Below are 14326 nucleotides of genomic sequence, written 5' to 3' on the forward strand. Positions count from 1 at the left end.
AATTGCACCAGTATTGTCACAAAAGATTTTCATTGGACCCGATGCACTAGGTATGACACCTAGATCGGATATGAACTCCATCATCCAGACTCCTTCGTTTGTTGCTTCCGAAGCAGCTATGTACTCCGCTTCGCACATAGATCCTGCCACGACACTTTGTCTAGAACTGCACCAACTGATAGCTCCATCATTCAATAAAAATATGTATCCAATTTGCGACTTAGAGTCATCCGGATCAGTGTCAAAGCTTGAATTGACGTAACCGTTTACGACGAGCTCTTTGTCACCTCCATAAATGAGAAACATATCCCTAGTCCTTTTCAGGTATTTCAGGATGTTCTTGACCGCTGTCCAGTGATCCACTCCTGGATTACTTTGGTACCACCCTGCTAAACTAATAGCAAGGCACACATCAGGTCTAGTACACAGCATTGCATACATGATAGAACCTATGGCTGAAGCATAGGGAATGACTTTCATTTTCTCTCTATCTTCTATAGTGGTCGGGCATTGAGTCTGACTTAACTTCATGATATGTCTCCAACGTATCTATAATTTTTGATTGCTCCATGCTATATTATCTACTGTTTTGGACTATATTGGGCTTTATTTTCCACTTTTATATTATTTTTGGGACTAACCTATTAACCGGAGGCCCAGCCGAGAATTGTTGTTTTTTGCCAATTTTAGTGTTTTGGATAAACAGAATATCAAACGGAGTCCAAACGGAATAAAATCTTCAGGAACGTGATTTTCTCACCGAACGTGATCCAGGAGACTTGGACCCTGCTCCAAGGAACAAAAGAGGTGGTCACGAGGGTGGGGGGCGCCCCCCTAGGGCGCGCCCCCTGCCTCGTGGGCCCCTTGTTGCTCCTCCGGCATACTTCTTCCTCCTATATATACACACGTACCCCCAAACGATCAGAACAGGAGCCAAAAACCTAATTCCACCGCCGCAACTTTCTGTATCCATGAGATCCCATCTTGGGGCCTGTTTCGGAGCTCCGCCGGAAGAGGGCGGTCATCATGGAGGGCTTCTACATCATCCTAGCCCCTCTGATGAAGTGTGAGTAGTTTACCTCAGACCTTCGGGGTCCATAGTTAGTAGCTAGATGGCTTCTTCTCTCTCTTTGAATCTCAATACAAAGTTCTCCCCCTCTCTTGTGGAGATCTATTCGATGTAATCTTCTTTTTGCGGTGTGTTTGTTGAGACCGATGAATTGTGGGTTTATGATCAAGTCTATCTATGAATAATATTTGAATCTTCTCTGAATTCTTTTATGTATGATTTTTTATCTTTGCAAGTCTCCTCGAATTATTCGTTTGGTCAACTAGATTGGTAGTTCTTGCCATGGGAAAAGTGCTTAGCTTTGGGTTCGATCTTGCGGTGTCCTTACCAAGTGACAGAAGGGGCAGCAAGGAACGTATTGTATCGTTGCCATCGAGGATAACAAGATGGGGTTTATTTCATATTGCATGAATTTATCTCTCTACATCATGTCATCTTGCTTAAGGCGTTACTCTGTTTTTAACTTAATACTCTAGATGCATGCTGGATAGCGGTCGATGAGTGGAGTAATAGTAGTAGATGCAGAATCGTTTCAATCTACTTGTCACGGACGTGATGCCTATATACATGATCATGCCTAGATATTCTCATAACTATGCTCAATTCTGTCAATTGTTCAACAATAATTTGTTCACCCACCATAGAATACTTATGCTCTTGAGAGAAGCCACTAGTGAAACCTATGGCCCCTGGGTCTATTCTCATCATATCAATCTCCATTACTTTAATCTTGCTTTGATTTTCACTTTGCTTTTACGTTTTACTTTGCATCTTTATACCAAAAATACCAAAAATATTATATCTATCAGATCTCACTCTCGTAAGTGACCGTGAAGGGATTGACAACCCCTAATCGTGTTGGTTGCGAGTAGCTATCGCTTTGTGCAGGTATGAGGGACTTGAGCGTGGGCTCCTACTGGATTGATACCTTGGTTCTCAAAAACTGAGAGAAATACTTACGCTACTTTGCTGCATCATCCCTTCCTCTTCGGGGAAAACCAACGCAAGCTCAAGACGTAGCAAGAAGGATTTCTGGCGCTGTTGCCAGGGAGTCTACGCAAAAAGTCAACATACCAAGTACCCATCACAATCCCTATCTCTCGCATTACATTATTTGCCATTTGCCTCTCGTTTTCCTCTCCCCCAATTCACCCTTGCCGTTTTATTCGCCCTCTCTCTCTCTATCCTCCCTCTCTATTTGCCTCTTTTTTCCCACTTGCCTTTTTGTTTGCTCGTGTGTTAGATTGCTTGTTTGTCGCGATGGCTCAAGATACTACTAAATTGTGTGACTTCACCAATACAAATAATAATGATTTCCTTAACACTCCGATTGCTCCTCTTACCGATGCCGAATCTTGTGAAATTAATACTGCTTTGTTGAATCTTGTTATGAAAGATCAATTCGCCGGCCTTCCTAGTGAAGATGCTGAAGGAAATATGCCCTAGAGGCAATAATAAAGTTATTATTTATTTCCTTATATCATGATAAATGTTTATTATTCATGCTAGAATTGTATTAACCGGAAACATAATACATGTGTGAATACATAGACAAACAGAGTGTCACTAGTATGCCTCTACTTGACTAGCTCGTTAATCGAAGATGGTTATGTTTCCTAACCATAAACAAAAGAGTTGTTATTTGATTAACGGGATCACATCATTAGGAGAATGATGTGATTGACATGACCCATTCCATTAGCTTAGCACCCGATCGTTTAGTATGTTGCTATTGCTTTCTTCATGACTTATACATGTTCCTATGACTATGAGATTATGCAACTCCCGTTTGCCGGAGGAACACTTTGTGTGCTACCAAACGTCACAACGTAACTGGGTGATTATAAAGGAGCTCTACAGGTGTCTCCAAAGGTACATGTTGGGTTGGCATATTTCGAGATTAGGATTTGTCACTCCGATTGTCGGAGAGGTATCTCTGGGCCCTCTCGGTAATGCACATCACATAAGCCTTGCAAGCATTGCAACTAATGAGTTAGTTGTGAGATGATGTATTACGGAACGAGTAAAGAGACTTGCCGGTAACAAGATTGAACTAGGTATTAAGATACCGACGATCGAATCTCGGGCAAGTAACACACCGATGACAAAGGGAACAAAGTATGTTGTTATGCGGTCTGACCGATAAAGATCTTCGTAGAATATGTAGGAGCCAATATGAGCATCCAGGTTCCGCTATTGGTTATTGACCGGAGACGTGTCTCGGTCATGTCTACATTGTTCTCGAACTCGTAGGGTCCGCATGCTTAAGGGTTAATGACAGTTATATTATGAGTTTATGCTTTTTGATGTACCAAAGTTTGTTCGGAGTCCCGGATGTGATCACGGACATGACGAGGAGTCTCGAAATGGTCGAGACATAAAGATTGATATATTGGAAGCCTATATTTGGATATCAGAAGTGTTCCGGGTGAAATCGGGATTTTACCGGAGTACCGGGAGGTTACCGGAACCCCCCGGGAGGTATATGGGCCTTAGTGGGCTTTAGTGGAAGAAAGGAGAGGTGGCCAGGGCTGGGCCGCACGCCCCTCCCCCCCTAGTCCGAATAGGACAAGGAGAAGGGGGCGGCGCCCCCCTTCCTTCTCTCTCTCCTCTTTCCCCCTTCCCGAATCCTATTCCAACTAGGAAAGGGGGGAATCCTACTCCCGGTGGGAGTAGGACTCCTCCTGGCGCGCCCTCCTCCTGGCCGGCCACACCCCCCCTTGATCCTTTATATACAGGGGCAGGGGGCACCCCTAGACACAAAAGTTGATCCACGTAATCATATTCTTAGCCGTGTGCGGTGCCCCCTTCCACCATAATCCTCGATAATATTGTAGCGGTGCTTAGGCGAAGCCCTGCGACGGTAGTACATTAAGATCGTCACCACGCTGTCGTGCTGACGGAACTCTTCCCCGACACTTTGCTGGATCGGAGTCCGGGGATCGTCATCGAGCTGAACGTGTGCTAGGACTTGGAGGTGCCGTAGTTTCGGTGCTTGATCGGTCGGGCTGTGAAGACGTACGACTACATCAACCGCGTTGTGCTAACGCTTCCGCTGTCGGTCTACAAGGGTACGTAGATCACACTCTCCCCTCTTGTTGCTATGCATCACCATGATCTTGCGTGTGCGTAGGAATTTTTTTGAAATTACTACGTTCCCCAACAGTGGCATCCGAGCCTAGGTTTTATGTGTTGATGTTATATGCACGAGTAGAACACAAGTGAGTTGTGGGCGATATAAGTCATACTGCTTACCAGCATGTCATACTTTGGTTCGGCGGTATTGTTGGACGAAGCGGCCCGGACCGACATTACGCGTACGCTTACGCGAGACCGGTTCTCCCGACGTGCTTTGCACAAAGGTGGCTAGCGGGTGACAGTTTCTCCAACTTTAGTTGAACCGAGTGTGGCTACGCCCGGTCCTTGCGAAGGTTAAAACAGCACCAACTTGACAAACTATCGTTGTGGTTTTGATGCGTAGGTAAGATTGGTTCTTGCTTAAGCCCGTAGCAGCCACGTAAAACTTGCAACAACAAAGTAGAGGACGTCTAACTTGTTTTTGCAGGGCATGTTGTGATGTGATATGGTCAAGACATGATGCTAAATTTTATTGTATGAGATGATCATGTTTTGTAACCGAGTTATCGGCAACTGGCAGGAGCCATATGGTTGTCGCTTTATTGTATGCAATGCAATCGCGCTGTAATGCTTTACTTTATCACTAAGCGGTAGCGATAGTCGTGGAAGCATAAGATTGGCGAGACGACAACGATGCTACGATGGAGATCAAGGTGTCGCGCCGGTGACGATGGTGATCATGACGGTGCTTCGAAGATGGAGATCACAAGCACAAGATGATGGTGGCCATATCATATCACTTATATTGATTGCATGTGATGTTTATCTTTTATGCATCTTATCTTGCTTTGATTGACGGTAGCATTATAAGATGATCTCTCACTAATTATCAAGAAGTGTTCTCCCTGAGTATGCACCGTTGCGAAAGTTCTTCGTGCTGAGACACCACGTGATGATCGGGTGTGATAGGCTCTACGTTCAAATACAACGGGTGCAAAACAGTTGCACACGCAGAATACTCAGGTTATACTTGACGAGCCAAGCATATACAGATATGGCCTCGGAACACGGAGACCGAAAGGTCGAGCGTGAATCATATAGCAGATATGATCAACATAGCGATGTTCACCAATGAAACTACTCCATCTCACGTGATGATCGGACATGGTTTAGTTGATTTGGATCACGTAATCACTTAGAGGATTAGAGGGATGTCTATCTAAGTGGGAGTTCTTAAGTAATATGATTAATTGAACTTAAATTTATCATGAACTTAGTCCTGGTAGTATTTTGCAAATTATGTTGTAGATCAATAGCTCGCGTTGTTGCTTCCCTGTGTTTATTTTGATATGTTCCTAGAGAAAATTGTGTTGAAAGATGTTAGTAGCAATGATGCGGATTGGATCCGTGATCTGAGGTTTATCCTCATTGCTGCACAGAAGAATTATGTCCTTGATGCACCGCTAGGTGACGGACCTATTGCAGGAGCAGATGCAGACGTTATGAACGTTTGGCTAGCTCAATATGATGACTACTTGATAGTTTAGTGCACCATGCTTAATGGCTTAGAATCGGGACTTCAAAGACGTTTTGAACGTCATGGAGCATATGAGATGTTCCAGGAGTTGAAGTTAATATTTCAAGCAAATACCCGAGTTGAGAGATATGAAGTCTCCAACAAGTTCTATAGCTAAAAGATGGAGGAGAATCGCTCAACTAGTGAGCATGTGCTCAGATTGTCTGAGTACTACAATCGCTTGAATCAAGTGGGAGTTAATCTTCCAGATAAGATAGTGATTGACAGAATTCTCTAGTCACCATCACCAAGTTAGTAGAACTTCGTGATGAACTATGATATGCAAGGGATAACGGAAACGATTCCCAAGCTCTTCGTAATGCGGAAATTGACGAAGGTAGAAATCGAGAAAAACATCAAGTGTTGATGGTAGACAAGACCACTAGTTTCAAGAAAAGGGCAGAGGGAAGAAGGGGAACTTCAAGAAGAACAGCAAGCAAGTTGCTGCTCAAGTGAAGAAGCCCAAGTCTGGTCCTAAGCCTGAGACTAAGTGTTTCTACTGCAAAGGGACTGGTCACTGGAAGCGGAACTACCCCAAGTGATTGGCAGATAAGAAGGATGGCAAAGTGAACATAAGTATATTTGATATACATGTTATTGATGTGTACTTTACTAGTGTTTATAGCAACCCCTCAGTATTTGATACTAGTTCAGTTGCTAAGATTAGTAACTCGAAACGGGAGTTGCAGAATAAACAGAGACTAGTTAAGGGTGAAGTGACGATGTGTGTTGGAAGTGGTTCCAAGATTGATATGATCATCATCGCACACTCCCTATACTTTCGGGATTAGTGTTGAACCTGAATAAGTGTTATTTGGTGTTTGCGTTGAGCATGAATATGATTTGATCATGTTTATTGTAATACGGTTATTCATTTAAGTAAGAGAATAAATTGTTGTTCTGTTTACATGAATAAAACCTTATATGGTTACACACCCAATGAAAATAGTTCGTTGGATCTCGATCGTAGTGATACACATAATCATAATATTGAAACCAAAAGATGCAAAGTTAATAATGATAGTGCAACTTATTTGTGGCACTGCCGTTTAGGTCATATTGGTGTAAAGCGCATGAAGAAACTCCATGCTAATGGGTTTTGGAATCACTTGATTATGAATCAGTTGATGCTTGCGAACCATGCCTCATGGGCAAGATGACTAAAACGCCGTTCTCCGGAACTATGGAGCGAGCAACTGACTTATTGGAAATAATACATACTGATGTATGAGATCCGATGAGTGTTAAGGCTCGTGGCGGGTATCATTATTTTCTGACCTTCACAGATGATTTGAGCAGATATGGGTATATCTACTTAATGAAACACAAGTCTGAAATATTTGAAAAGTTCAAAGAATTTCAGAGTGAAGTGGAGAATCATCGTAACAAGAAAATAAAAGTTTCTACGATATGATCGCAGAGGTAAAATATTTGAGTTACGAGTCTGGCCTTCAGTTAAAACAATGTGAAATAGTTTCACTACTCACGCCACCTGGAACACCACAGCATAATGGTGTGTCCGAACATCATAACCGTACTTTATTAGATATGGTGCGATCTATGATGTCTCTTACCGATCTACCACTATCGTTTTGGGGTTATGCATTAAAGACAGCTGCATTCACGTTTAAAAGGGCACCATCTAAGTCCGTTGAGACGACACAATCTGAACTGTGGTTTGGCAAGAAACCAAAGTTGTCGTTTCTTAAAGTTTGGGATTGTGATGCTTATATGAAAAAGTTTCATCCTGATAAGCTCAAACCCAAATCGGAGAAATATGTCTTCATAGGATACCCAAAGGAGACTATTGGGTACACCTTCTATCACAGATCCGAAGGCAAGACATTCGTTGCTAAGAATGGATCCTTTCTAGAGAAGGAGTTTCTCTTGAAAGAAGTGAGTGGGAGGAAAGTAGAACTTGATAAGGTAATTGTACCTTCTCCCTTATTGAAAAGTAGTTCATCACAAGAAATCTGTTCCTGTGACTACTACACCAATTAGTGAGGAAGACTAATGATGATGATCATGTAACTTCAGATCAAGTTAATACCGAATCTCGTAGGTAAACCAGAGTGAGATCCGCACCAAAGTGGTACGGTAATCCTGTTCTGGAAGTCATGTTACTAGACCATGACGAACTTGCGAACTATGAGGAAGCGATGATGAGCCTAGATTCCGCGAAATGGCTTGAGGCCATGAAATCTGAGATGAGATCCATGTATGAGAACAAAGTATGGACTTTGATTGACTTGCCCAATGATCGGCGAGCCATTGAGATTAAATGGATCTTCAAGAGGAAGACGGACGCTGATAGTAGTGTTACTATCTACAAAGCTAGAATTGTCGCAAAAAGGTTTTCGACAAGTTCAAGGTGTTGACTATGATGAGAGTTTCTCACTCGTATCTATGCTTAAGTCTGTCCGAATCATGTTAGCAATTGCCGCATTTTATGAAATCCAGCAAATGGATGTCAAAACTGCATTCCTGAATGGATTTCTGGAAGAAGAGTTGTATATGATGCAGCCGGAAGGTTTTGTCGATCCAAAAGGAGCTAACAAAGTGTGCAAGCTCCAGCGATCCATTTATGGACTGGTGCAAGCCTCTCGGAGTTGGAATAAACGCTTTGATAGTATGATCAAAGCATATAGTTTTATACAGACTTGCGGTGAAGCCTGTATTTACAAGAAAGTGAGTGGGAGCACTACAGCATTTCTGATAAGTATATGTGAATGACATATTGTTGATCGGAAATAATGTAGAATTATTCTGCAAAGCATAAAGGAGTGTTTTTAAAGAAGTTTTTCAAAGAAAGACCTCGGTGAAGCTGCTTACATATTAAGCATCAAAATCTATAGAGATAGATCAAGACGCTTGATAAGTTTTTTCAATGAGTACATACCTTGACAATATTTTGAAGTAGTTCAAAAATGGAACAGTCAAAGAAAGAGTTCTTGGCTGTGTTACAAGGTATGAAATTGAGTAAGACTCAAAGCCCGACCACGGCAGAAGATAGAAAGAGAATGAAAGTCATTCCCTATGCCTCAGCCATAGGTTCTATAAAGTATGCCATGATGTGTACCAGATCTATTGTATACCCTACACTGTGTTAAGCAAGGGAGTACAATAGTGATCTAAGAGTAGATCACTGGACATTGGTCAAAATTATCCTTAGTGGAATAAGGAAATATTTCTCGATTATGGAGGTGACAAAAGGTTCGTCGTAAAAAGTTACGTCGATGCAAGTTTTGACACAGATCTGGATGACTCTAAGTCTCGATCTAGATACATATTGAAAGTGGGAGCAATTAGCTAGAGTAGCTCCGTGCAGAGCATTGTAGACATAGAATTCGCAAAATACTTACGGATCTGTATGTGACAGACCCGTTGACTAAAATTATCTCACAAGCAAAACATGATCACACCTTAGTACTCTTTGGGTGTTAATCACATAAATGATGTGAACTAGATTATTGACTCTAGTAAACCCTTTGGGTATAGGTCACATGACGATGTGAACTATGGGTGTTAATCACATGGTGATGTGAACTCTTAGTGTTGAATCACATGGCGATGTGAACTAGATTATTGACTCTAGTGCAAGTGGGAGACTGAAGGAAATATGCCCTAGAGGCAATAATAAAGTTATTATTTATTTCCTTATATCATGATAAATGTTTATTATTCATGCTAGAATTGTATTAACCGGAAACATAATACATGTGTGAATACATAGACAAACAGAGTGTCACTAGTATGCCTCTACTTGACTAGCTCGTTAATCGAAGATGGTTATGTTTCCTAACCATAAACAAAAGAGTTGTTATTTGATTAACGGGATCACATCATTAGGAGAATGATGTGATTGACATGACCCATTCCATTAGCTTAGCACCCGATCGTTTAGTATGTTGCTATTGCTTTCTTCATGACTTATACATGTTCCTATGACTATGAGATTATGCAACTCCCGTTTGCCGGAGGAACACTTTGTGTGCTACCAAACGTCACAACGTAACTGGGTGATTATAAAGGAGCTCTACAGGTGTCTCCAAAGGTACATGTTGGGTTGGCGTATTTCGAGATTAGGATTTGTCACTCCGATTGTCGGAGAGGTATCTCTGGGCCCTCTCGGTAATGCACATCACATAAGCCTTGCAAGCATTGCAACTAATGAGTTAGTTGTGAGATGATGTATTACAGAACGAGTAAAGAGACTTGCCGGTAACGAGATTGAACTAGGTATTAAGATACCGACGATCGAATCTCGGGCAAGTAACATACCGATGACAAAGGGAACAACGTATGTTGTTATGCGGTCTGACCGATAAAGATCTTCGTAGAATATGTAGGAGCCAATATGAGCATCCAGGTTCCGCTATTGGTTATTGACCGGAGACGTGTCTCGGTCATGTCTACATTGTTCTCGAACCCGTAGGGTCCGCACGCTTAAGGTTTCGATGACAGTTATATTATGAGTTTATGCATTTTGATGTACCGAAGTTTGTTCGGAGTCCCGGATGTGATCACGGACATGACGAGGAGTCTCGAAATGGTCGAGACATAAAGATTGATATATTGGAAGCCTATATTTGGATATCGGAAGTGTTCCGGGTGAAATCGGGATTTTACCGGAGTACCGGGAGGTTACCGGAACCCCCCGGGAGGTATATGGGCCTTAGTGGGCTTTAGTGGAAGAGAGGAGAGGTGGCCAGGGCTGGGCCGCGCGCCCCTCCCCCCTAGTCCGAATAGGACAAGGAGAGGGGGCGGCGCCCCCCTTCCTTCTCTCTCTCCTCTTTCCCCCTCCCGAATCCTATTCCAACTAGGAAAGGGGGGGGGAATCCTACTCCCGGTGGGAGTAGGACTCCTCCTGGCGCGCCCTCCTCCTGGCCGGCCGCACCCCCCCTTGATCCTTTATATACGGGGGCAGGGGGCACCCCTAGACACACAAGTTGATCCACGTGATCATATTCTTAGCCGTGTGCGGTGCCCCCTTCCACCATAATCCTCGATAATATTGTAGCGGTGCTTAGGCGAAGCCCTACGACAGTAGTACATCAAGATCGTCACCACGCCGTCATGCTGACGGAACTCTTCCCCGACACTTTGCTGGATCGGAGTCCGGGGATCGTCATCGAGCTGAACGTGTGCTAGAACTCGGAGGTGCCGTAGTTTCGGTGCTTGATCGGTCGGGCCGTGAAGACGTACGACTACATCAACCGCGTTGTGCTAACGCTTCCGCTGTCAGTCTACAAGGGTACGTAGATCACACTCTCCCCTCTCGTTGCTATGCATCACTATGATCTTGCGTGTGCGTAGGAATTTTTTTGAAATTACTACGTTCCCCAACAGATGCTGCTACTCATCTGAATAGCTTCGGTGATTTATGTGATATGCAGAAGAAAAAAGATGTCAATAATGATGTCGTTAAATTGAAGCTATTTCCTTTTTCGCTTAGAGATCGTGCTAAAGCTTGGTTTTCGTCTTTGCCTAAGAATAGTATTGATTCATGGAACAAGTGCAAAGATGCTTTTATCTCTAAGTATTTTCCTCCCGCTAAGATCATCTCTCTTAGAAACGATATTATGAAATTTAAACAACTTGATCATGAACATGTTGCACAAGCTTGGGAGAGAATGAAATTAATGATACGTAATTGCCCTACTCATGGTTTGAATTTGTGGATGATCATACAAATTTTTTATGCCGGATTGAATTTTGCTTCTAGAAATCTTTTAGATTCGGCCGCGGGAGGCACTTTTATGGAAATCACTTTAGGAGATGCTACTAAACTCCTAGATAATATTATGGTTAATTATTCTCAATGGCATACTGAAAGATCTTCTAATAAAAAAGTGCATGTGATAGAAGAAATTAATGTGTTGAGTGGAAAGATGGATGAACTTATGAAATTATTTGCTACTAAGAGTGTTTCTTCTGATCCTAATGATATGCCTTTGTCTACTTTGATTGAGAATAATAATGAATCTATGGATGTGAATTTTGTTGGTAGGAATAATTTTGGTAACAACGCTTATAGAGGGAATTTTAATCCTAGGCCATATCCTAGTAATCCTTCTAATAATTATGGGAATTACTACAACAAATCTTATGGAAATTATAATAAGATGCCCTCTGAATTTGAGAATAGTGTTAAAGAGTTTATGAATTCACAAAAGAATTTTAATGCTTTGCTTGAGGAGAAATTGCTTCAAGTTTATGATTTGGCTAGAAACGCCGATAGAATTTCTCTTGAGATTGATTCTTTAAAGCTTAGATCTATTCCTCCTAAGCATGATATCAATGAGTCTCTCAAAGCCATGAGAATTTCCATTGATGAGTGCAAGGAAAGAACCGCTAGGATGCGTGCTTTCAAAGATGCCTTTATTAAAGCGTGTTCTTCCAATACCTATGAAAATCAAGATGAAGATCTAAAAGTTATTGATGTGTCCCCTATTAAATCTTTATTTTTCAATATGAATCTTGATGAAACTGAATATGATATTCCTTTACCTAAAAGGCGTTCTAAAAATTCGGAGTATTTAGATCTTAATGATGAAATTGATGAAAGTGGGATTAAAATAAATAAAAATCTAGATGTTGCTAAACCCACTATATTGGATTTCAAGGAATTTAATTATGAAAGTTGCTCTTTAATTGATTGTATTTCCTTGTTGCAATCCGTGCTAAATTCTCCACATGCTTATAGTCAAAATAAAGCCTTTATCGAACATATTGTTGATGCCTTGATGCAATCTTATGAAGAAAAACTTGAGTTGAAAGTTTCTATCCCTAGAAAACTCTATGATGAGTGGGAACAAACTATTAAAATTAAAATTAAAGATCATGAGTTTTATGCTTTGTGTGATTTTGGTGCTAGTGTCTCTACTATCCCAAGACTTTGTGTGATTTGCTAGATTTCCGTAACTTTGATGATTGCTCTCTAAACTTGCATCTTGCGGATTCTACTATTAAGAAACCTATGGGAAGGATTAATGATGTTCTTATTGTTGCAAATAGGAATTATGTGCCTGTAGATTTCATTGTTCTTGATATAGATTGCAATTCTTCTTGCCCTATTATTCTTGGTAGACCTTTCCTTAGAATGGTTGGTACGATTATTCATATGAAGGAAGCGAATATTAGATTTAAATTTCCATTAAAAAAGGGCATGGAACACTTTCCTAGAAAAAAAATAAAATTACCATATGAAACTATCATGAGAGCCACTTATGGATTTCCTACCAAAGATGGCAATACCTAGATCTATCCTCGCTTTTATGCCTAGCTAGGGGCGTTAAACGATAGCGCTTGTTGGGAGGCAACCCAATTTTATTTTTATTCCTTACTTTTTGCTCCTGTTTAGAAATAAATAAATTATTTAGCCTCTGTTTTGGTTGTGTTTTTTGTGTTTAATTAGTGTTTGTGCCAAATAGAACCGTTGGGAAGACTTGGGGAAAGTCTTGTTGAACTTGCTATAAAAAACAGAAACTTTAGCGCTCACGAGAACTGCTGTCATTTTTATTTGAAGAGTTCTATTTAGTTAATTCTTTGTGCAGATGATTAATATATAAATTCCTCACGTCCAGCAATTTATTTTAGAATTTTTGGGGTTCTAGATCTTGCGCTAGCTACAGATTACTACAGACTGTTCTGTTTTTGACAGATTCTGTTTTTCGTGTGTTGTTTGCTTATTTTGATGAATCTATGGCTAGTAAAATAGTTTATAATCCATAGAGAAGTTGGAATACAGTAGGTTTAACACCAATATAAATAAAGAATGAGTTCATTACAGTACCTTGAAGTGGTCTTTTGTTTTCTTTCGCTAACGGAGCTCACGAGTTTTCTATTTTGAGTTTTGTGTTGTGAAGTTTTCAAGTTTTGGATGAATAATTTTGATGGATCATGGAACAAGGAGTGGCAAGAGCCTAAGCTTGGGGATGCCCATGGCACCCCCAAGATAATCCAAGGACACCAAAAAGTCAAAGCTTGGGGATGCCCCGTAAGGCATCCCCTCTTTCGTCCACTTCCATCGGTAATTTACTTGGAGCTATATTTTTATTCACCAACATGATATGTGTTTTGCTTGGAGCGTCTTGTATTATTTGTGTCTTTGTGTCTTAGTATGCCACAATCATCCTTTTTGTACACACCTTTTGAGAAAGCCATACATGAATTAAAATTTGATAGAATACCCTATGTGCTTCACTTATATCTTTTGAGCTAAGTAGTTTTGCTCTATGTGCTTCACTTATATCTTTTGAGCTAGATAATTTTACTCCATGTGCTTCACTTATATCTTTTGAGCGTTATAATTTTTCTCTATGTGCTTCACTTAGATCTTTTAGAGCACGGTGGTGGATTTGTTTTAAAAAACTATTGATCTCTCATGCTTCACTTAAATTATTTTGAGAGTCTCTTAATAGCATGATAATTTGCTTAATAATAATATGCTTGGTATTCAAGATTTGTGAAACTTTCTTTTGAGTGTGTTGAATACTAAGAAAATATTGAAGCATGATAATTGTTTTGAGATTTGGAGGTGATAATATTAAAGTCATGCTAGTTGAGTAGTTGTGAATTTAAAGAATACTTGTGTTAAGGTT

At 40.9% G+C, this 14326-nt stretch overlaps 1 protein-coding gene across 1 annotated transcript in view; it reads left to right on the forward strand.

Moving 5' to 3' along the window:
- LOC123161519 (uncharacterized) overlaps positions 1 to 14326 on the forward strand; it is a 67073-nt gene that overhangs the window by 48753 nt on the left and 3994 nt on the right. The gene's annotated exons all lie outside the window — the stretch shown is intronic.

This window comes from Triticum aestivum, chromosome 1A (genome assembly GCF_018294505.1).
Source record: "Triticum aestivum cultivar Chinese Spring chromosome 1A, IWGSC CS RefSeq v2.1, whole genome shotgun sequence".
NCBI classification, from domain to species: domain Eukaryota; kingdom Viridiplantae; phylum Streptophyta; class Magnoliopsida; order Poales; family Poaceae; genus Triticum; species Triticum aestivum.